General features: G+C 51.7%; 1 long non-coding RNA gene across 5 annotated transcripts; it reads right to left on the reverse strand.

The window, feature by feature from the left end:
* Nucleotides 1-318: 318 nt before the first annotated feature.
* On the reverse strand, nt 319-22956 carry LOC138844955 (uncharacterized). Of its 5 annotated transcripts, XR_011381472.1 has the most exons (5): nt 20914-22956; nt 19474-19577; nt 8285-8401; nt 1706-1969; nt 319-867 (listed from the first exon to the last, which is right to left on the reverse strand). It is a non-coding gene; the product is annotated as an uncharacterized lncRNA (long non-coding RNA). The 5 variants fall into 5 exon arrangements; XR_011381473.1 differs by lacking the exon at nt 8285-8401 and having other exon boundaries at nt 20914-22952; XR_011381471.1 differs by lacking the exon at nt 20914-22956 and having other exon boundaries at nt 19474-20889.
* Between the last annotated feature and the right edge of the window lie 815 nt (nt 22957-23771).

Below are 23771 nucleotides of genomic sequence, written 5' to 3' on the forward strand. Positions count from 1 at the left end.
TGGCTTAGCCAATAAGGCGCCCTTGTTCCATATCCGAGTGCTTGGGTTTGATTCCTGGCCCTGACTCCCAATCCCAGCTTCCCGCTAGTGCACACTGGGAGGCAGTGGTGATGGCTCAAGAAGTTGGGTCCCTGCCACCTTTGTGGGAGCCCTGGACTGAGTCCCTGGCCCCCAGCTTCGGCCTGGCGCCATCGTGGTCACTGCAGGCATCTAGGGAATGAAGCAGTGGATGGGAGCTCTGTCTCTTTCTCTGCCTCTTGAATAAATTAAATAAATACATTTTTTAAATGTGACAACTAGAAAAGTTTCCATTACACATGTGGATCACATTAAATTTCTATTAGTGCCAAATGAGCGAGGGAGTGTGGATAGAGAAGGGGTTCACGGAGACAGCCCCAGGCTTGTAGACTCTGACGAGATGGTGAAGGACTGGCGGAAAGCCCGGGAGTGGGCAGTCGGGGAGGCAGAGAGAACCAGGCCGGTCTGGGGTCCCTAGAATGGGGCGTTAGCAGGAGGAGGAGTGATGGTTTGGTCAGATGGTACCGCCACCAGATCAGCACCAGGGAGGTCACTGACTGGAGCAGGCACAGGAGAGTGGGTGGGCACAGATGGACAGCGCGTTAGTGGCTAAGGCTGTGCTAAGCAGGCTGGAGAGGGAGGAGGTGAGACAGAAAGGCCCTTCCCACCAGGGAAGGAGAGCAAAGCTGGGGGTGGCCAGGAGCCGGGCAGGGTGCACAGGAGTACATGGGCCTCCTCAGGGTGGGGCAGCTCATCCTTCCTGGGCCGAGGGAAGGCAGAGATCCTGGGCCCAGGTGCTGTGAGGAGAGTGAGGAGATGGTCTTAGCTCCTGGAAGTTCTCTTCTGTATCTATTCAAAAGACAGAGACACAGAGAGTGACAGATATCCCAGCCATTGGTTCCTGCCCCAGATGCGGTCCACGGCTGGGCAGAAACCAGGAATTCCATGCTGCATTAACAGGAAGCTGCAGTCAGGAGCAGTCCGGGCACTCTGATATGGGGTGCGGATTCCCGAGGCGCCTTAACCACAGCACAGCCCTCGGCCCCTGCCCTCCCTTCTGAAGGCTCTCATTTAGTCTGTCGGATACGCTCTAGACGGGGTGCCCAATGCCCAATTACCTGTCGCCCATCACTCTAGCAGAACCGATATTCGGGGAGGACTGTGCCGTCTCTGCTGCTCCCTGTGCGCCCGGGGCCCTGGCAGGGCTGGTTCCTTCTCTTTCCCCCTCAAGGATCAGTTCCTCCTCTCCCCCTCCAACACAGGCGAACTCCTGCCCCTTGCCCATGCGGGTGGGGCGCTTACAGGTGAGACACTCCCGGCACAGGGCTCTCTCACTGGTGGTGCCAAGGACTCGGAGTTGTGCCACCCCATCCTTGCCACCTTCTTTCTAAAACTAGCGTCCCAGAGGACTGGGCCCAAAGCTGCTTCCTGCCCACCGCCCCAAGCCCAGCACAGGGCCCTGGGGGTCTAAAGTGAAGCCCTGCCTGGACCTAAGAGTGTTCAGAGGGGCGTGCACCCACCCAGGGGCCCTTAGTGGTGGGGATTAGGCGTGGGGGAGGGCTGCAGCTGTGAGAGCTGCTCCGGCACTTTCCCTAAATGGCGTTCACCTGGAGCCCTTTTAAAATCCACGTGCTCTTACAACAGCCCAGGCTGGGGGGGTACTCTGCAAAATGTACTAGATGCTTACCCTCGTAGAAACTCGTGGCAGCCGGGGAAGGCGCACGCTCTGGTTTGGCTGCTCAGTCTGGGTTCTTGGCCAGCAGGGCCCGTGTCTGCCACCATCTCTGTCCAGGGCACTGTCCTCTCCCTTCACGGCATGCGAGGGTGCACTTCCCTCCAGCCTGGGCTGCTTTCGTAGCCACTGTCCTCAGACGTGAGAGTGAGAAAACATGGGGGTGGGTATTGCCGTGATCTTCCAAAAGCAGTCTTCTCTTCAAGCAGCTCTTTGGGGCTGTTTTTGTAAATAAATAAATACAAGTATAAGGTTATCTTTTTAATTCCACTTTTTATTTACCTTTTAAGAAAATTTATTTGAAAGACAGAGTGCCTGAGAGAGCGATCGAGATATCTTCCATCTGCTAGTTCACTCCCCAAATGTCCACAAACACCTGGGCTGAACCAGGATGAAGTCAGGAGCCAGGAACTCCTGGTGGCAGGGACCCAGGTGCTTGAGTCATCATTTACTGCCTCCAGGGTGTGCCTTAGCAGGAAGCCGGCTGGGAAGCGGAGGTGGAACTTGACCAGGCGCTCTGATATGGACCCTGCTTAACCTGCTGTGCCACAACACCTACCCCTCTGTGGGGCTTTTAAGTGTTGTTTACTAGTCATTAGCCAAATAACTGTGGAAGGAAAAATGTAAAATACCCCCTGAGTAGGCCTCACTATCACTCAGTATTGAATATCAAAGGCATCTCTAAAATTCAAAAGGGAAATCAGGGGCCAGTGCTGTGGCCTAGCTGGTAAAGCTGCCACAGCAGCGCCAGATCCCATATGGCCACTGATTCAAGTCCCGGCTGTTCCATTCCCAATCTAACTCCCTGCTAATGCACCTGGGAAAGCAGCGGAAGCTGGCTCAAGCTTTTGGGGCCCTGCACCCACGTGGGAGGCCCGAAAAAAAAAAAAAAAAAAAAAGCTCCTGGTTCCTGGCTTTGGCCTGGCCCAGACCTGGCCTCTGTGGCCATTTGGAGAGTGAACCAGCAGATGGGAGATCTCTCTCTCTCTCTGCCTCTCTGTAACTCTGCCTTTCAAATAAATAAATGAATTTTAAAAAGAGGAGGGGTGGGAATCAATGTGGAACAATGATTGGCTGGTTGGTAGAAGTCTGGTTTGCCCAGAATCTCAGGCAAAAATTGTTTAGAATTCAGCATCCTCCCTCGGTATAGAACTTAATGAACAAAAATCTTATTAATAAATATATTTTTAAAAAATTTATTTATTTTTGAAAGATTTACACAGGAAGAGGGAGAGACAGAGAAATCTTCCATCTGCTAGTTCACTCCCCAGATGGCCCTGATAGGCAGGACCCAGCCAGACAGAAGCCAGGAGGCAGGAGTTACTTCCAGGTCTCTCATGTGGGCGCAGAGTCCCAAACACTTGGGCTATCTTCTGCTGCTTTCCCAGGCCATTAGCAGGGAGTTGGATTGGAAGTAGAGCAGCCAGGACTTGAACCAGCACCCATATGGGATGCCAGAATTGTAGACGGTGGCTTTGTCCACTGTGCTACCATGCCAGCCTGTGACAAACAGACTTAAAGGAAGACACTTGTTGTGTGAAACAAAGGCAGCTTGACTCCAGTTGTGTATGCCTGTTTCTTAACAAATCCAGAGGCAGGAACTCCAGGGTTGCATAATGCTGTGGTCTAAATATCTGTGTCCCCCTGCGCAAATTCATATATTGAACTCTTAACCCCCAGAGGGTGGCATTACAAAGGGGGCCCTTTGGGAGTGGATCCCTCATGATGGGGATTAGTGTGCTTATAAGAGCCCCCAGAGGGCTAGGTAGCCTGCCCCCATGTGAGGACTGAGTGAGAAGGGGCTATCTGTCAGGAAGTAGGCTCTCACCACGGGGAAGCACCTTGATGCTGGACTTGAGTCTCCAGAACTGCTTGGAGCCGGGAGCCAGGGAGAATTCAATCCAGATCTCCCACATGGGTGGCAGGGACCCAAGTGCTTGAGCCATCACCTGCTGCCTCTCAGGGTGTGCATCAGCAGGAATTCAGAATCAGAAGTGGAGCCAAGACTGGAACCCAGACACTGGGGTACAGGATGCAGGTGTCCCAAGCAGCATCTCACCGCTGTGCCAGGTGCCTGCCCTACCACCAGGATGCTGAGGCTGGGTCACGTGCTCCTGAGGCAACAGTGTAATGACTGGTATGCGGCCATGGTAGCTCTGCGGACCTGCCGGCAGCAGCAGCATCTCAGCAGGGCTGAGCGGGCCTCTCGGCCTCTGGTTCTGGGTATCTCTGGAGCCCAGGGCTAAGAGGGCAGCCAGAGTCCTTCACAGCTGAGGAGGAGGATGGCACAGTTGGACCACACTCTGCCCACCCAGGGAGCCTGCCTCCTTGGGTTGCTTTCCCCCTTGCCCAGTTATTTCACACAGCAGCCCCAGCAACACAGCTGTGCTGGGTGCTGCACAGCTGCCTTCCCTGGGCCCCCTCAGGTGAGGAGGGGTGAAGCCTCTCCTGGGTGCTTGCTTCTCGTACACTCCCAACTGCCACCTCCCTCGGTCTGGCCTCCCTCCCCTCGCTCCTGACTCTTCAGCATGCCCGCCCCACTTGGCCAGGGCTCCTTCAGGGCACTTCACTGCATTCTGCCAGCCCCTTTTCCCCCTGCTTCTGGGCCCAGCTCAACCTTCCTCACCAGGCCTCACCTCACAGGTTCTGCTGGGGCCAGGGACTGGCCGTGTCACTTGCGGGAGCCCGTGGAGGCAGTCTGTGGTAGGGGTCTTCGTGGGCGACACATGGGTGGGATGCCAGGGCAGCAAGGCAGATGTTTGTGCGACAGCAGGGAGGATGCAGGACTGGACCAGGAGCTTGTGTGGGGAGCGGGAGGGGGAGTGCAGGGAGAGGAGGCTGGGCTCTGCTGAGGCCTGACAGGGTGGGGACTGAGTCTGTAGGAAGGGGCAGGAAGAGGCGGGGTTTGTGTTGTCTGAGCTGTGCTGCAGGCATCAGGGAGTGGGTGGAGGCGACTGGATCCTTTGATGTCTGTCTTCCTACATCCAGGCAGGAGCCATGCTGGTCTCCAACCTGCTGCTCACCATGCAGGAAAGACACTCACTGCCCGCTGAGGGCCCGTGTGCTCTCTCACCTTTCCAAAGCCCTAGCCACTGGCCTATGGACTAGTGCTGGCCAACTGGCTGCAGCTGGAAGCGGCCTGTGTCACTTCTGGATCGAAGGTGTAAGTTCTCTAGGCCCCTCTCCCCTTGCCACGGTGACAGGTGATTGGCTGGATGGTGATTCTTCTGGCAGCCTGGGCCTCCGAGACACCAGATGGAGCAGAGCCCTGCCCCTTGCATCCTGCTTCTCCCACTGCACTGGGCATATGACATGGTTGTCATGTGAAGTCACTAAGGTCTGGGGCTGATTGCTCGCCCAGAGTTAGTTTACTCCCCAAATGCCCACAATAGCCAGGGCTGGGCCAGGCTGAAGCAGGAATCTGGATCTCACTCCAGGTGTCTTAGTGAGACCCAAGTACTTGAGTCACCACCTGCTGCCTTCCCAGGGTGCAGATCAGCAGGAAACTGTGGTCATAAGCTGAGCCAGGACTTGAACCAAGGATTGGATGTTGGTGTCCCAGGAATCTTTTTTTTTTTTTTAAGGTTTATTTATTTATTTGAAAGTCACAGTTACAGAGTGAGAGGGAGACAGAGAGGTCTTCCATCTGCTGGTTCACTCCCCAAATGACTGCAATAGTCAGGGATGGGCCAGGCCGAAGCCAGGAGCCAGGAGCTTCTTCTGGGTCTCCCACGGAGGTGGCAGGGCCCCAAGCACTTGGGTCATCTTCCACTGCTTTTCCCAGGCCATTAGCAGGGAGTTGGATTGGAGGTGGAGCAGCTGGGACTGCAACCGGCGCCCATATGGGATGCTGGCACCACAGGTGTAGGTTTTACTCACTATGCCACAACACCGGCCCCACAAGCAGCATCTTAACTGCTGTGCCAAACGTGGGCCCCAGGGAGGTGGCTTTTAAACTATAGTCTCCTCCGGGTGAGGCAGCCTTGCCAACAGGGCATGGGAGTGTTTTAGCAGTAAGAGGGAAGAGAATAGGCCAGAGTCTGCTCTGAAGGTGAGATAATAAATTGAAGCTGCAAAAGCCCCCAAAACTCAAAGGCTCCCCATTCTCCTGCATCTCCCTCTCTTGTTTTTTTCTTTCTCTTATTCTGTTCTCCCAGACCCCAACTTCCCTGCCTTCACTATGGCAGGTATATGTGCCAAGGGATGTAGCAAGTGCCTTGTTCAGTCCCCACCAACCCTGGGAGACCGATGTGACTACGCCCATTTTACAGACCAAGTGGCAGAGGTTCAAAGAGGTTAGGAGACCTACTCCAGGTCACCAGCCAGCAAGTGGTCATGGCCTGGAGCTTGTCCTGCCCTCTCTGCTCCCCAGGAACCAGGAGCCAGGCTTGTGCCGTGTAGCCCTGACTGGGCAGGAGGCTGATCCTTTCCTGCCTCATGGCTTTTCTCCCTGCTAGGCTGGGAATTATGCAGTGGAAGAAGCCATCGCCCTAGGACCAAGCTGGTCCCCAGGAGCCCTGGGCCTCTGCACTGTTGACGGAAGGCCACACAGTGCTGAGCTGTAAATGACCAACCGGCATCAGCCTGTTTTGCTGCTGGTCCAGTGTATCTACCAGCACCTCAAAGAAAGTAAAAGTGTAAAGGGGTCAGGTAGTCACTCAGGCCTAATGACTTGCTGACTATGTAATTTCTGTCATTACGTTCCAATAAATGCAAAGCAGCAAGGCCCAATTGCAGCCCAGGGGGCTCCAGGAAGGAGCCAAGGGCATGAACCTGCCTTTGTGGAGTGCCCACCATTGCCAAGGTGGTCACCCATGATGCTCCAGTGGCCCACAGCAGCCTCTGCAGAGGTAGGGTTGATGGCTGCTCCAACTCCCTTGCTGAATGCACTGTGGCTCCTGAAGTTCAGTCACACAGCCAAGGTCACACGGCAGGTGCACGGGGAGCTGGAGTTGGAAACACAGGGCTCACTGACCCCCAAACCCACATTTCTACCCAGCCCTCTGTACATGCAATGGTCTGGTAAGTGAGGTGGGAAGGGGAGGCCAGGGCCAACCAGCTCCCAGGAGGTGCCTGGGGCTTTCTAAGCCCCTTGCTGCAGCCTGCTTGGAAGTGCCTTTCTGGGACTGTGGTCAATACTCTAGGCAATGTTGGAGCATCCTGCCATGCTGCCCAAGGTCCCATTCTGGTCTCTAATGCTCCAGGTTTGTGACCTACAGAGGGCCAGGAGGGGCTGAGGTGAGGAGGCCAAGCTCCCTGGGGAGCAGTCAGCCCCCTGGCTTTAGGTTTCTGAAACCGCTTCCTGACTCCAGGACGGATCTGGCAAATTGCAGCTCAATGAGCTCCTAGTTTGGGAGTGGGATGCTGGTGGGTGGAGGGTGTGTGGAGGGTTCCCAGCTTCGACAAGACCCTGTTTCTGGCAGACAGACCATGGTTCCTCTCCTGCTGCCTCCCTGCCGGGCCCTGGACGGCTTGCCCAGCCAGAATAGTTTCTAGAACAGTGCTTCCTCTTAGCACTTCCACAGAGGTCCCCGAGGAGAAGGAGGGAAGAAGAGAGAAATGCCCCCACCCCTTCCCGGAGACCAGGAAAGGGCAGTTTTGTGGATTCAGGAATCTGAGCCACAAGCAGATCAGAGAGGGCACCATCTCTTAAGCACCTACCATGCTGAGAAGCCCCTCTAGACCTTGACATCTGTGCTTTTATTACCTTAATTAAAGTATATTTCACGTATGTGTAATTCACTCGCTTCATGTGCATAGTCCAATGAATTCCTAGGCAGTTTACTAAGTTGTGCAACCATCACCACAGATCAGTTCTGGAACATTCCCATTACTCCAATAAGGTCCTTCATGTCCATTTACTGTTCATCCTCACTTTGCCCCTGTTCCAGGCAACAGCAATATATTTTGTGCCTGTATATTCATTTGCCTTTTCTTTAAAAAAAAAAAAAAAGATTTATTTATTTATTTGAAAGAGTTACACAGAGAGAGAAGGAGAGGTGTTGGGGGGGGGGGTGTCTTCCATCTATTGGTTCACTCCCCAGTTGGCCGCAACAGCTGGAACTGCACTGATCCGAAGCCAGGAGCCAGGAGCTTCTTCTGTGTCTCCCACATGGGTACAGGGACCCAAGGACATGGGCCAACTTCTACTGCTTTCCCAGGCCATAGCAGAGAGTTGGATTGGAAGTGGAGCAGCCAGGTCTCAAATTGGCACCTATATAGGACGCTGGCACTGCAGGAGGCGGCCTTAGCCACTACGCCACAGCGCCAGCCTCCATTTATCTTTTCTGAACATTTCATGTAGATGGGATCAAATAAGCAGGTGCTTTGGTCCGGCTTCTCTTACTTAGATAGTGTCTTGGAGGCTCACCTCTGGCACAGCATGTATCAGTATTCCTTTTTGTTGCTCAGTAGTATTCCATCACATGCCTTACACCATTTTGTCTATTGCTTTCTGAGCATTCCCACTTTTCAGACAAGAAACTGAGAGTCACAGTGATCAAGTAACTCACCCAAGGGTGTGGGGCTACCTACCACATTTCAGAAGGTTGAGGAAGCACAGTTTTTCTACGCTTTTGTGTTTCTGATGCTGGGATCCATCTTGTGCTCAATGGCTTGTCCTGGCTTATTTGGCAGCATTTCCCCCTTTCTCTATGGTACATAAATAATGCTATATCTTATTATCAAAGGCAGCTTACATTTGATGAAAGCTGGTGTCAAGTGTCTGATCCTAGCAGCCTCCCTTAGAATTCACCCTTGTGTTAGGACTCTTGGTTGCAAGTGGCAGAAATTGAACTCAAAAGAAACTGATTGGCTCAGTCATTGGGAAGGATCCTGGAAAGACATTGCAGAAGCTCTGAAAGGGGGACCAGCTGTGTTAGATCTCAGTCCATCTTTTATCTCTGCTCATTTTTGCCAAAACACTCTCTCCCTCCATGGGGCAACACCAACCTAATATCCCTGGGAGTAAAACAGCCCAGAAGATAGCTCTTACTACCTCTATGTATCAGTCCCAGGGAAGATTCTGATTGGCCCAGCTTGGATCACATGCCTATCTCTGTCCAATCACCATGGGCTAGGGAAAGGGTTACCATGGTGGTCCAGTCCTACTGACATGTGCTTCCCTGTGACCAGAAAACCTGTTATCAGAAGTGGGGTAGGAGTGAGATGGGCGGCGAACACCACCAGGCCCTTGAGGCCCTAAAATGTGGCAGCACTTAACTGTCACAAAAACATGGAAAACCAAGGTGGTCTTTGGAAAGAAGATCTGGATCCAAACCCTATGGTTTTTTACTGTGTTGTGAGGTAATATTCTAAAGAGGTTAATTATACCTCTAAAAACTATGTTCTTTGAAGGATTTAATAAAGCACTGAAATATGCATGTAATATACTAGATGTAATTATGTTTAAACTTCTCATCAAGTAAAGATTTGTTTGCAGACAGTTCTTTAATAGAAACATGAAAAAGCTTTTAGGAGAATAAACCTGTGAAATTAGCATGTTGAATTTAAGCCCCAAAGTATGGGCTTGCATTTAGCTCTGGCTTCAAATCGTTTAATGTCTCTTCTGTGCCCTCCCAAAAAATCTGGTTCCTTCCAGCCTCCACCTCTGTGCTCAGTTTCCCTTTGTTTGAATCCCTCCCTCCCCTTTCCTTGTATCCAGATGCTACCCTCAATTTAACATCATTGTCTCGGCAGAGTCTCCCCTAATTTGCCATCTGAAAGCGCTTTCTGCTCTTCTGGATTCCCACGCCCTCTTGCTAGGACCAGTTATATGAATGGCCGCAACGGCTGGAGCTGCACTGATCCGAAGCCAGGAGCTTCTTCCTGGTCTCTCATGTGGGTGCATGGGCCCAAGGACCTGGACCATCTTCTACTGCTTTCCCAGGCTATGACAGAGAGCTGGATCAGAAGTGGAGCAGCCAAGCCTCGAACCAGCGCCCACATGGGATGCTGGCGCTTCAGGCCAGGGCGTTAACCCACTGCGCCACAGTGCCATTCCCCAGAAAAGACCTTTCAACATGGGTGCGTGTTTGGTACAGTGGTTAAGACCCGGCTTGTGATGTCCGCAGCTCATATCAGAGAGCCTGATTGAGTCCTGCCTCTGCTCCACATTCCAGCTTCGAGGGGCTGACACTGTGGCATAGTGGGTAAGGCTGCGACCTGCAGTGCCAGCGACCTATGAGTGCCGGTTCTGGTCCTGGCTGCTCCACTTCCGATCCAGCTCCCTGCTGGTGCCCCTAGGAAAGCAGCTGAGGATGGCCCAGGTAATTGGGCCCCTGCACTCATGTGGGAGTTCTAGAAGAAGCTCCTGGCTCCTTGCTTCGGATTAGTTCAGCTTGGGCCACTGTGGCCATTTAGGGAATGAACCAGAGGGTGGAAGATTTCTCTCTCTCTCTCTTTCTCCCTCTCTCTGTAACTCTGCCTTTCAAATAAAATAAATAAATCTTTAAAAAAAAAAAAAAAAAGAGCAAGCTTCAAGAAAGAGAGAGATGCCAGTGTCAGAAGGTTCCATATTGTATGATCCCATTGCTAGGGCCTGTGGGAAAGGTAGAACTGTAAGGATAGAGAACAGAATAGTTATTACCAAGGTTAGAATTTGGGAAAAGAGTTCAGCTAAAAGGGAAGGAAGGGGGAGGCAGTGTTTGTATTACTCAGCTTTCTGTCACTATAACTAAAATATCTGAGAACTACTTTAAAAAAGGTTTAGGGGCTAGCACTGTGGCATGGCAGGTAAAGCTGTCCCCTGCAGTGCTGGCATCCCATATGGGCACTGGTTTGAGTACCGGCTGCTCCACTTCCAATCCAGCTCCCTGCTAATGCACCTGGGAAAGTGAGAGCCCCAGATGAAGCTCTTGGCTCCTGGCTTCGGCCTGGCCCAGCCCTGGCTGTTGCGGTCATTTGGGGAATGATCCAGTAGATAGAAGATCTCTTTTTGTTTCTGCCTCTCCCTCTCTGTAACTCTGCCTTTCAGATAAATAATAAATATTTAAAAACAAAAAACAGGTTGATTTCACTTTGTGGTTTGGGAGATTCACAGTCCAAGACTGGGTGGCCATGTGAGAGCATTGCATGGTGGAACACGTACAGAGAAAGGGTCACATGGCAGCCAGGAAGCAGAGACAGGAACACTATGAACATCTACTCTCTCTGTGGTCTCTCCTGATAAAGCCATCACGATTTGATTATGGGGGCTCCACCTTAGCAACTTAGTCCAATACACTCACTTCTTAAAGGCTCCACCATCAGATACCATAATTGGATCAAGCCTCTATGCTCTACCCATTTGCTTATGATTTTGGGATTTTTTTTAAATGTTGTGCCACTTCTTTCTTCTTCTTTTAAAAATTTATTTATTTATTTGAAAGGCAGAGTTACAGAGAGGCAGAGGCAGAGTAAGAGAGAGGTCTTCCATCTGCTAGTTCACTCCCTAATTGGCTGCAATGGCCAGAGCTGCATCAGTCCGAAGCCAGGAGCCAGGGGCTTCTTCCAGGCCTCCCACGAAGGTGCAAGGACCCAGGGACTTGGGTCATCTTCTACTGCTTTCGCAGGCCATAGCAGAGAGCTGAATTAGAAGTAGAGCAGCCACGGCCAGCGCCTCAGCTCACTTGGCTAATCATCTGCCTGCAGTGCCGGCACCCCAGGTTCCAGTCCCGGTTGGGGCACCAGATTCTGTCCCGGTTGCTCCTCTTCCAGTCCAGCTCTCTGCTGTGGCCTGGGAAGGCAGTGGAGGATGGCCCAGGTCCTTGAGCCCTGCACCCGCATGGGAGACCAGGAGGAAGCACCTGGCTCCTGGCTTCGGATCGACGCAGTGCGCCACTGCAGTGCGGCAGCCCTGCTGGCCATTTGAGGGGGGAACCAACGGAAAAGGAAGACCTTTGTCTCTGTCTCTCTCTCTCTCTCACTAACTCTGCCTGTCCAAAAAAAAAAAAAAAATAGAGCAGCCAAGACGTGAACTGGTGCCCACATGGGACGCCAGCACTGCAGGCAGCAGCTTTACTGGCTCTGCCACAGTACACCACCCAAAGTGAGCCCTAGTGTAATTTCTGGACTTCCGGGGATACTGCTATGTCAGTGCCTACATTGATTATAACAAGCATGCCACCTTAGGAGGAGCTGCTGACAGCAGAGGAGGCTATGTGTCTATGGGGACTCTGTACTTTTGCTCAATTTTGTTGTCAACCTAAAAATGTTCTAACAAAATAGTCTATTTAAATCACTAGGAAATACATTAATAAAATTATGACAATTTATTGACCTAGTAACCGAACAATGCAGAGGTGGAGCAAGTTCCCCAAGGCTCATGACAACAGAGATAGAACATGGTTAGCTGAGGGCTGAGAAAGGTGGCCAGGGACAAAGGGCTCAAGTGACTCAAGCCTGGCGTACAAAAGAATACACCTGGAACAAAACGCCCCCACTACTCAAAAACAAGATAGAGAAATTCACAGCAAAACAGGATGCAGCTACACCTGGACCTGCCCAGCCACCTGGCCCTATCCAGCTCCAGAAATCAACTCCCCAGCAATGAGAAGGTCGCTGGTGACTAACTGACGCATTTGCTAAACTCTACAAACTTCCCCTGGCCCAAGTGATACAAACCCTGGCACCTTCCCCTAACCGATTTTTGCTCAGGAGCCCCTCTCACTGTAGGAGCTTTCCTGTGCTTCAATAAAACTTTGCTTTCTCTTTTAGCTTAATAAACCTTCCTTCCTGTTCACCCTCCATTACCTATGCGCCTTTCTTTTTTTCTTAAAGTCTTTTTCTTTCTTTTCTTTTCTTTTTTAAGATTTATTTATTTATTTGAAAGGCAGAGTTACAGAGGCAGAGAGAGAGAAAGAAAGAGAGAGGTCTTCCATCCACTGATTGACTCCCCAAATGGCCACAGCGTTAGGAGCTGGGCCAATCCAAAGGCAGGAGCCAGGAGCTTCTTCCAGGTCTCCCACACGGGTGCAGGGGCCCAAAGACTTGGGCCATCTTCTACTGCTATCCCAGACCATAGCAGAGAGCTGGATCAGAAGTGGAGCAGCCGGGACTCGCCCATGTGGGAGGCCAATATTGCAGGCGCGGCTTTACCCGCTATGCCACAGCGCCGGCCCCCACGCCTCATTCTTAGTCACAGGACACAAACCAGAATGACTAGAAGAACCACAGACTCCTGCAAGAGTGATGTCATCGGTGCTGGGGCTACTTTCTGTTTTGGCTCTTGCCACATGTGTCTGTCAGTTTCATTCACACGTGATTTCCTCGGTTAAGAGGGGCTATCACAGTTCAGGTGTCACACCTGTAGTCAACACCATCTTGATGGAGAAAGACATCTTAAAAAAAAAAACCAGATGTATTTATTTATTTGAAAGGCAGAACAATAGATAGAAAGACGGGGTGAGACACAGAGAGAAAGATTTTCCATCTACTGGTTCTACTTAAATAGCCCTAAAGGCCAGTTCTGGGTCAGGTCAAAGGTAGGATCCAGGAACTCCACCCTGGTCTCCCACATCAGGGGCCCATGGACTTGGGCCATTCTCCATTGCCTTCCCAGGTTCATCAACAGGAAGCTGGATCAAAATTTTGGCACCGTGGGTTAAGCTGCCTCCTGTGATGACAGCATCCCATATGAGCACTAGTTCCCTGCTAATGCACCTGGGAAAGCAGTGGAAGATGGTCCAAGTGCTTGTGGGAGACCCAGATGGAGTTCCAGGCTCCTGGAATTGGCCTGGCCCAGCCCCAGCCATTGTAGCCATTTGGGGAGTGAACCCGCAAAAGGAGGATCTTTCTCTCTGTGTCTCTCCCTCTCTCTCTGTAACTCTACCTTTCAAATAAATAAATAACCCTTAAAAGAAAGAGAGGAAAGAAACAGAAAGTAGAGTCAGTAGCCAGGACTGGGACCGGCACTCTGAAGTGGGATGGCAAAGCTGCAAGTGGCGACTTAACCTTCTGTGCCACAGCTCCAGGCCCAAGATAAATAACTTTTTTATCCTAACACTTGAAAAAAATTCTAAGATTCTTATTAGACCTGTTCAGTTTAAAGGCCTTACTCCTGAACCATTCTTTGGGGTTAAGAGAATTTACCTATCAGCTTGGCCTAGGGTCGTGGAGAAAGGGATTCAGGGTTGGCTCAACTCTCATTCTGAGTCCTGCTTTTTGTTTTTCTGCCTCTAATCTGATTTCCATAGATTCAGCTTTTGTCTAGAAGTTAGATCCTACTCATGGTCACAAAACAACTGCTGTGGCCCTATTCTTCTTCAGCCATGCAGGTGGAGTGTGTGTGTATGTCTTTAGGAGCTGTCTCACAAGAGAGAAAAATCTACTTTTCCCTATACATCCCTATCTAATGTCTTCCCCTGAGCCAATGACCACATCCTGACAAGTGAATTATGGGTCAACCTTGGTCCTAAGCCATACTGTCCACCTTGAGAGCCTAGAGAGAAGCCAGCTTTTCAAAGCACTTGGACTACAGGGAGATGAATGGCATCCAATAAAAACTGGGGCAGACAGGGGCTGGCACTGTGGCACAATGAGTTAATCCTCTGCCTGTGGTGCTGGCATCCCATATGGGCACAGGTTCAAGTCCCAGCTGCTCCTCTTCCAATCCAGCTCTCTGCTACGGCCTGGTAAAGCAGAAGAAGATGGCCAAAGTCCTTGGGCCCTTGCACCCACATGGGAGACCAAGAAGAAGCTCCTGGCTCCTGGCTTCGGATCGGCGCAGCTCCAGCCGTCGGGCCATTTGGGGGTGAATGGAAGACCTTTCTCTCTCTCTATCTCTCCCTCTCACTGTCTATAACTCTCTCTCAATTAAATACAATCTTAAAATTTTATTAAAAAATCTTAAAAATCTGGGCAGATACAGCAGGAAGGGAGGATGTATTCTGAGAAAAAAACCACAATGGTCTCCAGAGGTGGTCACCCATGAGGCTCTACTATACCTGTTGCTGTAAAACTCCACTTTAATTTTGGTGGCACAAACAAGCATTTTTTAATACTGACACTTCTGTGGGTCAGGACTTTAGAAAAAAACCAATGGGGACAGTTTGCTTCCCCTTCAGGGCGTCTGAGGCCTCTGTTGAGAAGACTTGCAGGTTACCGGTGACCCCCAGCTAGGGGCTGGAATCACTTGAGCCTTGGTCACTCTCATGCCCTTCCCCTGGACTGGGGAAACCAAAGACTCAGGCAGGCCATGGACTGTCCACCCAGGGCCTCTCTGAGCAGCCAGACTTCCTGTTCGCAGGCTCTGGACTGCAGCTCACAAGCTAGAAGTTGCACAGAGCATTATCGCTGCGCATTCTTCCAGTGGCACAGGCCCATCCGGAGTGAGGGGATGGCAGCAGGATTCTTGAGTGGCATGGTTCTAGAAGTGAACATGGGATGGCAGAATTGCTGCAGTACCCTAAACACTGCTGAAATTAAATCTCCTCCCAACATGGGGACTCCAGTAAAGGTCCAGGCTCCTGCCTTGGCCCTGCTCAGCCTCAGCTGTTGAGAGCATTTGCGAGTGACCCAACAGACAGGCACTCTCTTTGCCTCTCAAATAAAAACATAGAAGAATAATTTGTAAAAACAGAAAAAAAAAAAAGGTTGTTTGTTTCCTTCCCAGATTGGTGGTCAAGGATTCAAAGTCCTTGGAAACGGATTTTAAAAAAATTAGTTTATTTATTTATTTATTTGAAAGGCAGATACAGGGGGCAGGAGGAGAGAGGGGGAGGGGGAGGTGGGGATAGGGAGAGGGAGAAGGAAAGAAGGAGACAGGGAGAGGGGGGAGAGAGAGAGAGAGAGAGTGAAAGAAGAGAGGGAAAGAGAAAGAGAGATCTTTCATCTGCTGGTTCATTCCCCAAATGGCTACAATAGCCAGGGCTGGGCTAGACTGAAGCCAGGAGCTTCTTCCAGGCCTCCCAAGTGGGTGCAGGGTTCCCAAGCACTTGGACCATCTTCTGCTGCTTTCCCAGGCATATTAGCAGGGAGCTAGATCAGAAGTAGAGCTGCCGGGACTCAAACTGGCACCCATATAGGATGCTGGCTCTTGCAGGCAGAGGCTTAACCTTCTATGCTACAGCACCAGCCTTTGCAAACTGATTTTTAAAAAATTTAATATTTGACCCAGTGGTCCCTGTTTGGGACACCCACATTCCATATGAGAGTACATGGGTTCAAGTCTTGGCTTCACTTCCAATTCTAGTCTCCTGCTAATATACTGGAAGGCAGCAGTGATGGTTCAAAGTGACTGGGTCCTTGCCACCCACATGGGGAACATGCACTGAGTTCTGGGCTGTGGGTTCTGGCCCTGGCCCTAGTCCAGGCCCTTGCAAGCCTTTGAGGAATGAACCAGTGGATTGTAATTGGTATGTCTGTAACTCTCTCTCTTTCTCTCTTTCTCTGTGTGTCTGCCTCTCAAATAAATAAAAATAAATTTTAAGTGGCATCATGCAGTGTACCATGAACTTATCTGTGCCAGTCCTTGTTTGTTGTTAATATCTTTTTCCTGTCTTAGCAAGTGTTTCACAAAGGGTGAACTATGTGCTACCAGTAGTACTCAGGCTTATGCAGGTCATACTTGGATGAAAGGTTTTGACCTTAAGTCTTAAGTATTTTATTTATGCATATGAAAAAAATATAATCAGCTCATTACAGGTACAATAGCCTAGGACAGGGTTAAATTTAATTAGGTAAAAAGTAGAAAGTCAAATTAAAGAAACATGCTATATAAATAATTTTGATTGTGGACTAGAGCAAGAGAATTCTCTGTAGCAAGTCCAGACTGCAGTGCAAGCTGCTCTTGCACTTGGCCCTTATGACCCAGCAGCTCCAACAACATGCAAAGTGTCTTTGGCAAATGAGGTGCAGTATGGAGCCTCTGGCAGGCACTGGCAGGGGAATCAAAGCACAGGCCTCCGGGGATTTGGAGCAGATCCACAGCTTGTTCCACAGATAACTGCTCTGGGGCTTGCTGCTGGTACCTGGAAGAAACAGAACATACCAGTGTGTTCCTCCCCTCTCCCATTTTATTGGGAAGCCAGAGAGACAGAGACAAAGAGAGATCTTCCATCTGCTAGTTCACTTTCCAAATGCCTACAACAGCCAGGGCTGGGCCAGGCTGAAGCCACGAGCCCAAGATTCAATTTAGATTTTCCACATAGGTGGTAGGGACTCAAATACCTAAATCATCACTTGTTGCCTCCCAGGGTGTGGGTTAGCAGGAAGCTGGATTGGAAGTAGAGGCAAGACTCAAGCATTTCAGTGCCTGCATTGTGGCACTGATAAGATGCCCAGCTGTGCGAACAGTGGCTCAGGCGCCCTCCTCCATGATGCCTGCTTCATTGCTTCTTCTCCTTCAGTCTCAAGATCTCATAGAAAGTTCCTGTGATCAGTTGACCGAGGAAGAAAAAAAAATCAGGCTTGGTTTTCAGATGGCTCCGTGTGATATGCCAGCCTCAACAGAAGGTGGACAGCTGCAGCCCTGCAGCCCCACTCCAGGTGGCCCTGAAGCACAGTGGTAACAGAAAAATTCTCCTGGTGGGCACATCTGTCTGTCCACTTTGTCTGGAATGAGAATAGGCCAGAAGCAGGGCTCTGCATGGATGCATCGGCAGGGAGATAGAGGGAATGTGATTGGAAGATTGCAGACAAGGAGGCCTGGGAGACAGGATGTTTATGGATCTCTCCAAGTGAGCATGGAATGTGAAGGCAATTGTGTGCCAGGTGAATGCTCACCAAAGGGTCCCACTGTAAAGGAGATTCTTGACAACCACATGAACAAAACAAGTTCTAGAGAGGTCAATCGGCCTCTTTCCCCAGTCACCCCAGCCACTTGCTCAGTAGGCCCAGGCAACACAGTGGCCATGTTGGTCAGGTTGGAGGGCACTCATTAGTTCAACAACATGGGCTTCCTCCACCCAGGCTGACTTGGCCACCTACCAAGTGCCTAATCTGCCAACAGCAGAGACCAATGTGGAGCCTCCAATGTGGCCTGATGGAGATCTAGCCAGTCACCCTGTAACAAGGGAGTTACACTGTTCTCTTTCCATCAAGAAAAGGCCAAGGATTAGTCCTTAGCAGATCACAGTCTTGATATGGATTTGCCTTCCTTGCTCATGTTTCTAGCAGCAACACCATGCATGGATTTACAGACAGCCTTACTCACTGTCCTAATATTCCACACAACACTGCTTCTGCTCAAGGAAGTTGCTTCTCGTCAGAAGTGGAACAGTAACAGCCTGGAGCCCCAGGAACAATTGGGACGTGTGGTTAATAACATACCTGAAGGCCCAGAAGCAGTTGACCTAACAGAGATGTGGAATGACCAAGGGACACGGTTTCTGTTGGGGGCCAACGCTTTGAGGGAAGAAGTTCTGTCTTACAGGATACTGGAGATGCTTTGAAATGATAATTACTACATGTTGTATTTCCCTGTTAGTCACAATATGCAGACCTGGGAATCTAAGGGTGGAATAGCTCCCTTCAGTATTATCACACCCTGTAGCCCCCTGGTTTCTGTAACAAAGTCCAGTCAGGAGACAGAAACCATAACAGTTATTTTTACAGAGAAAAATGTAATATAAAGAATTGTTAAGGGGGCTAGCATTGTGGCGCAGCAAGTTAAGACACTACTTGCGATGCCGGCACCCCATATCAGAGCACCAGTTCAATTCCCAGCTGTTCTGCTTCTGACCCAGCCCCTCTTAATGTGCCTAGGAAAGCAATGGAAATGGCCCAAATGGTTGGGCCCTTGGCACCCACGCAGGAAGTCTGGATGGAGTTCCAGGCTCCTGCCTTTAGCCAGGTTGAGCCCCAGTCATTATGGCCATTTGGGGAATGAACCAAGGAATGGAAGATCTCTCTCATTCTCCCTCTCTCTCTGTTGTTCTGTCTTTCAAATTAAGTAAACAAATCTTTAAAAGGCGGGGGGGGGGGGGCACAGTGTAGAGATGGTGAAAAGTAAGTCCCCTCCCTCCCAGTCTCAAAAAAAAAAAAAAAAAAGGCAGGAAATGGAACTGGCACAGGCCAATCACAGAAACGGCAAAGATCACAAGACAGCAACCTGGTAAATGCCAAACCTAAAGGTGGGTTCAAGCTTGCATAATATAGCCCACAAAACCTAACAAATATTTCATACACTTTTTTTAAAAAAAATTTATACTGACAGAGAGAGAAAGAGATCTTCTATCTGCTGGTTCACTCCCCAAAGAGCCGCAATAGCCAGGAGCCAGGAGCTCCATCTGGGTCTCCCGCATGGGCAGCAAGGGCCCAGACATTCCAGCCATCCTCCACGGCTTTCCCAGGCACATTAGCAGGGAGCTGGATCAGAAGTGGAGCAGCCAGGACTCAAATCAGGGCTCTGATAGGGGATGCCATGGCACCTAGGCTTGCTGTGGCACAGTGCCAGCCCCTATTTGATTTACTTTTTAAAAATAATATTTTTTATGTAATTTGAAAGGCAAAAGGCGGGGGAGAGAGAGAGAGAGATGTCATCCATTGTTTTACTCTCCAAATGCCCATAACAGCCAGGGCCAAGCCAGAAACCTGGAACTCAACCCAGGTCTCTCAATTGTGTGGCAGGGGCCCAAGTACTTAAGCCATCACCGCTGCCTCCCCAGATCTGCATTAGCAGGAAGCTGGAATCAGATATGCAGCCAGGACTCAAACCCAGACACGCATCCCAAGTGGCGTTTTAACCACTGCACTAAACACTAGCCCCTCTTATATATCTAAATTATTTAAAGTCATTCTCTTACCAAGACTGAAGTCAAGACCTGCTTTAGAAGTCTGCCTCTGCTGCGTAATAGCTGTATTATTGGAGCCTGTCATTTCGTTGCTCTGGGCTCCAGCTTCTCTGTCTCTAAAACAGAGAAAACAATACTTACTGCTCGGGGTTGCTGAGGTGGTGTGCGAATGCAGGCTTACTGTGGTGCTTGGCACACGGCGGAGAAAACATTCAAAAACATCTGCTCACCCTAAAGATGAAGCCAAACACCCCTCTTTAAATGGTTTGTGAACGATTTTCAATATTAAGCTTCAGGGTCCCTGGAAATCTTTTAGGCTGTGCCATTGTTCTTTATTTCCCAAGAGCGGGCCCTGGAAGTCTGCCACGCCGCCACCTCCCACCTAGCAGAGCAGAAGGCAGGCTCTGGGGAGATCCCTGATGGCTGGGGAAGGTAGCTGAAATCCCCACCAGGGGGATGCAACCTCTCTGTCCCTGCACCCCACCCTTGAGAGAATACCCCAAAGTCTGGATCTGCTCTTTCTCTAGCATTCATTGTCAGGGGCTCCATTCTGGGAGGCGAAGGTCTCAGATGTATAAAAGGTCCGTTACGGTTTCCAGGGCAGGGCAAGGGCAGGGCCAGGGCCAGGCTGCTGTGAGGTGCTCTTTGCCCTTAGGGTCCCCTCCCTCAGGCCTTTCCTCTCAGAGCCCACGGAGACCAGGCAGGGCCTTTCAGAAGCCCTGAGAAGCAGCCCCCCTCCAGAGCTGCTACCCTTCCCCTCTGGGGTCCCCAAGACCGGTTCCTCTAGGATTTAGGATTCCCTCTTCCACAGAGGCAGCAGGGACCACCTATTTGACTACTTTGCCCCACTTTTATGGGGCTGACTCCTGAGTAAAAGCCAATCCTGAAGCCACATGGTCCCTGGTCCCGAGCCGTGGAAGTCCTGCGCGTCCTAACAGTGCCCTACTGAAGGTAACCCTGGCCGGCTGCCTGGCCGCCTACCCCTTCCCTCGGCGCGGGACCGGGGTCTCAGGCTGAGCCCGGCTCCTGGGCCTCCCTCCCAGACAAGGCCGGGCCATCCCTTCTCCCAGCTCCCAGCCAGGTGCATGAAGCAAAAGCGAGCTCCGGGAACCCCAAAGCTGATTTCAGGACGCCCCGGGGCGAGCTGGGCAGCGGGGACGGTGCGCATCCCGGGCCGATCCTCCGACAGCTGCTTCCCGCCGTTTCCGCCAGATCCAGGCGGCGCGAAGCCAGGTGGTTTAAAGACGATCGCCTGCTCCTGCCTGCGGGGGACCGTAGCTCCCTGCGCCGCCTGGAGAGAATCTGACCCAGGCTCACGGTCTCCGCGCTGGCCAACTGCACTTCCACGCGCCGGCTTGGGAGGCGGAGCGGCACCTGTGGGGCCGTAGCTCCTGCGCGCGGGCCTTAGGCGGCCACGCGGCCGGGCCGGAGGTCAGCGCCGGCGGTCCTCACCTGAAGGAAGAGGCCGCGCCGCGCGAGGGCCCGCGGCGGCTTCAGGCCCTACTCCAGACGAGGCCGAGGCCAGGAGCGGGCGTCACGGCGGGCAGGACGGTGTGTGGGGGGGTGCTGGGTCGAGAGGGGAACCCTGGCGGCGTGGGTCCGGTAACGTCAGGAAAGCTGGCGTTTCAGCGCCGCTGAAGGAAGCCAGCGGTGGGGCGGGGCTTTGCTGGGCGTGGCAGAATCTGTGGGGGCGTGTCAGTGGGTGTGCGCAGGGCGGAGGGGCGGGGTTGCATCGCGGGGCCGCGGCGGAAGTGTGTGGCTCGACGACTCGGGGTAGCGTTGCGGAAAGTTGTCTCTGGCCCCTCGGGGTGAGGAGGGCGAGCCCGAGGGAGAACGCCCAGATTAGGAGGCAACTTCAGAAACTCATGAAAAAGGAAAAACCCGCTCTGGAGCGACACCAGCGAAGGAGGCGCAGAGGATGGCTAGGATACGCCCGCCCGGGGCCAAGGGTAGGGGTCCTGAACGGCCCCGAACCCTCAGTTCTCCAGGCCCCAACAGTGACCGTGCTCCGGAGGAGGGGTTGGAGGGGCAGCCTTTTCTCCTTGTCCATGAGACTGGGGGCAGCGCTCCTCAGGAGTCTGTCCTTGGCCGGCCGCTGCGGCCACTGAGTTGGACACGCCCGGGACTGGCAGGAAGGACCTGATGTGTGGCCATCTGCTGTCCAGTCTGGAGCCAGCGACGTTGCCCTAGCTCTGCTGGCAGTGAAGCCACCGGCTAAGCCCGGACCTGGCGTGCACTGAGAATATCCGAGGCTGGTGACATCCACCACCACACTCTGTGCACTCCATTTCCCTCGCCAACATTCGGAATCAGAGCTGCTTGTTTCAGTGAGGATGATGGCCAAAGATGAGCCGACCCTCACTGTGTGTGCCTGGCTCTGTGCCAGGTATTCTCCATGCGTCCTCTCCTGGGAGCCCCAGCCGTTCATTGGTTTTGCCTTTGCAGCACTACCTGTAAAACTCAACTGCTAATTCCTTTTTTTAACCCGACTCAAATTCTAAACTTAGAAACACAGGTTTGATGGGCGATGCTTGGTTGACTAGATCATTTACTATATAAATCTTCAAAATGTTCACTGATAAGCCATCTGAAATGCGCTCACGTTCCACCAGTGGTTGCTGTTTAAAGACTGGTAAACGGGACGGTGCTGTGGCCTAATGGATAAAGCTGCCACCTCCAGTGCCAGTATCCCATATGGACGCCGGTTCAAGTCCCAGCTGCTCCACTTCCGATTCAGCTCTCTGCTATGGCCTGGGAAAGCCCAAGATGGGCCCCTGCTATATATGTGGGAGATCTGGAAGAAGCTCCTGGCTCCTTGCTTTGGCCTGGCCCAGCCCTGGCTGTTGTGGTCATTTGGGGAGTGAACCAGCAGATGGAAGACTCTTCTCTCTCTGTCTCTCCCCGCTCTCTGTAAGTCTGAGTTTTAAATAAATATGTATTTAAATTAATATCTTAGAAAAGCACTGCTAGTGCTCTGATGGCCATGCCTGTGAGTGGCTTCTTTGCCAGAATATCCGAGGTTCCACAAATGCTGGTCCCCATAGGCTACTGCTGTTACCAATGTGATGTGTATCCAGACCTCCGCTATGCTGTGTATACAGTATCTGTAGATAAGAACTACATATAGATCCATACTTAATGTTGTTAAATTCATAGAAAGGAAATTGCTCTATGTATTCCAGCTTGCTTCTTTAAGATTTATTTATTTGAGGGGCCCGCACTGTGGCGCAGTGGGTTAACGCCCTGGCCTGAAGCACTGGCATCCCACATGGGCGCTGATTCAAGATCCGGCTGCTCCACTTCCAGTCCAGCTCTCTGCTATGGCCTGGAAAAGCAGAAGATGGTCCAGGTCCTTGGGCCCCTGCATCCATGTGGGAGACCTGGAAGAAGCTCTGGGCTCCTGGCTTTGGATCAATGCAGTTCCAGCCATTGCGGCCTATTGAGTGAACCAGCGGATGGAAGACCTCTCTCTCTCTCTCTCTCTCTGCCTCTCCTTCTCTCTCTGTGTAACTCTGACTTTCAAATAAATAGATCTTTAAAAGATTTATAAATAGATCTTTAAAAGATTTATTTAGTTGAAAGCCAGAGTTACACAGAGAGATTTTTTTTTTTTTTTTTTGACAGGCAGAGTGGACAGTGAGAGAGAGAGAGACAGAGAGAAAGGTCTTCCTTTGCCGTTGGTTCACCCTCCAATGGCCGCCGCGGCCGGCGCGCTGCGGCCGGCGCACTGCGCTGATCCGATGGCAGGAGCCAGGAGCCAGGTGCTTTTCCTGGTCTCCCATGGGGTGCAGGGCCCAAGCACCTGGGCCATCCTCCACTGCACTCCCTGGCCACAGCAGAGGGCTGGCCTGGAAGAGGGGCAACCGGGACAGAATCCAGCGCCCTGACCGGGACTAGAACCTGGTGTGCCGGCGCCGCTAGGCGGAGGATTAGCCTAGTGAGCCGCGGTGCCGGCCTACACAGAGAGATTTTAAAGATCTTTAAAAAAAGACTTATTTATTTATTTGAAAGAATTACAGAGAGAGGAAGAGACACAGAGAGAAAACGTCCATCCACTCATTCCCCTGCCAAATGGCCACAACAGCCAGGGCTAGGCTAGGCAGAAGCCAGGAAACAGAAGCTTCGTCCAGGCCTCCCATGTGGGTGCAGGGCCAAGGACTTGGGCCATCCTCTGCCGGTTTCCCAGGCGCATTAGCAGGGAGCCGGACTGGGAAGTGCAGCAGCTGGGACACGAATCGGAGCTCAATATGGAATGTCAGTGTTGCAGACGGCGACTTAACTGGCTGCACCACAGCGCCAGCCCTTCTACA

Source organism: Oryctolagus cuniculus, chromosome 13 (assembly GCF_964237555.1).
Source record: "Oryctolagus cuniculus chromosome 13, mOryCun1.1, whole genome shotgun sequence".
NCBI lineage: Eukaryota > Metazoa > Chordata > Mammalia > Lagomorpha > Leporidae > Oryctolagus > Oryctolagus cuniculus.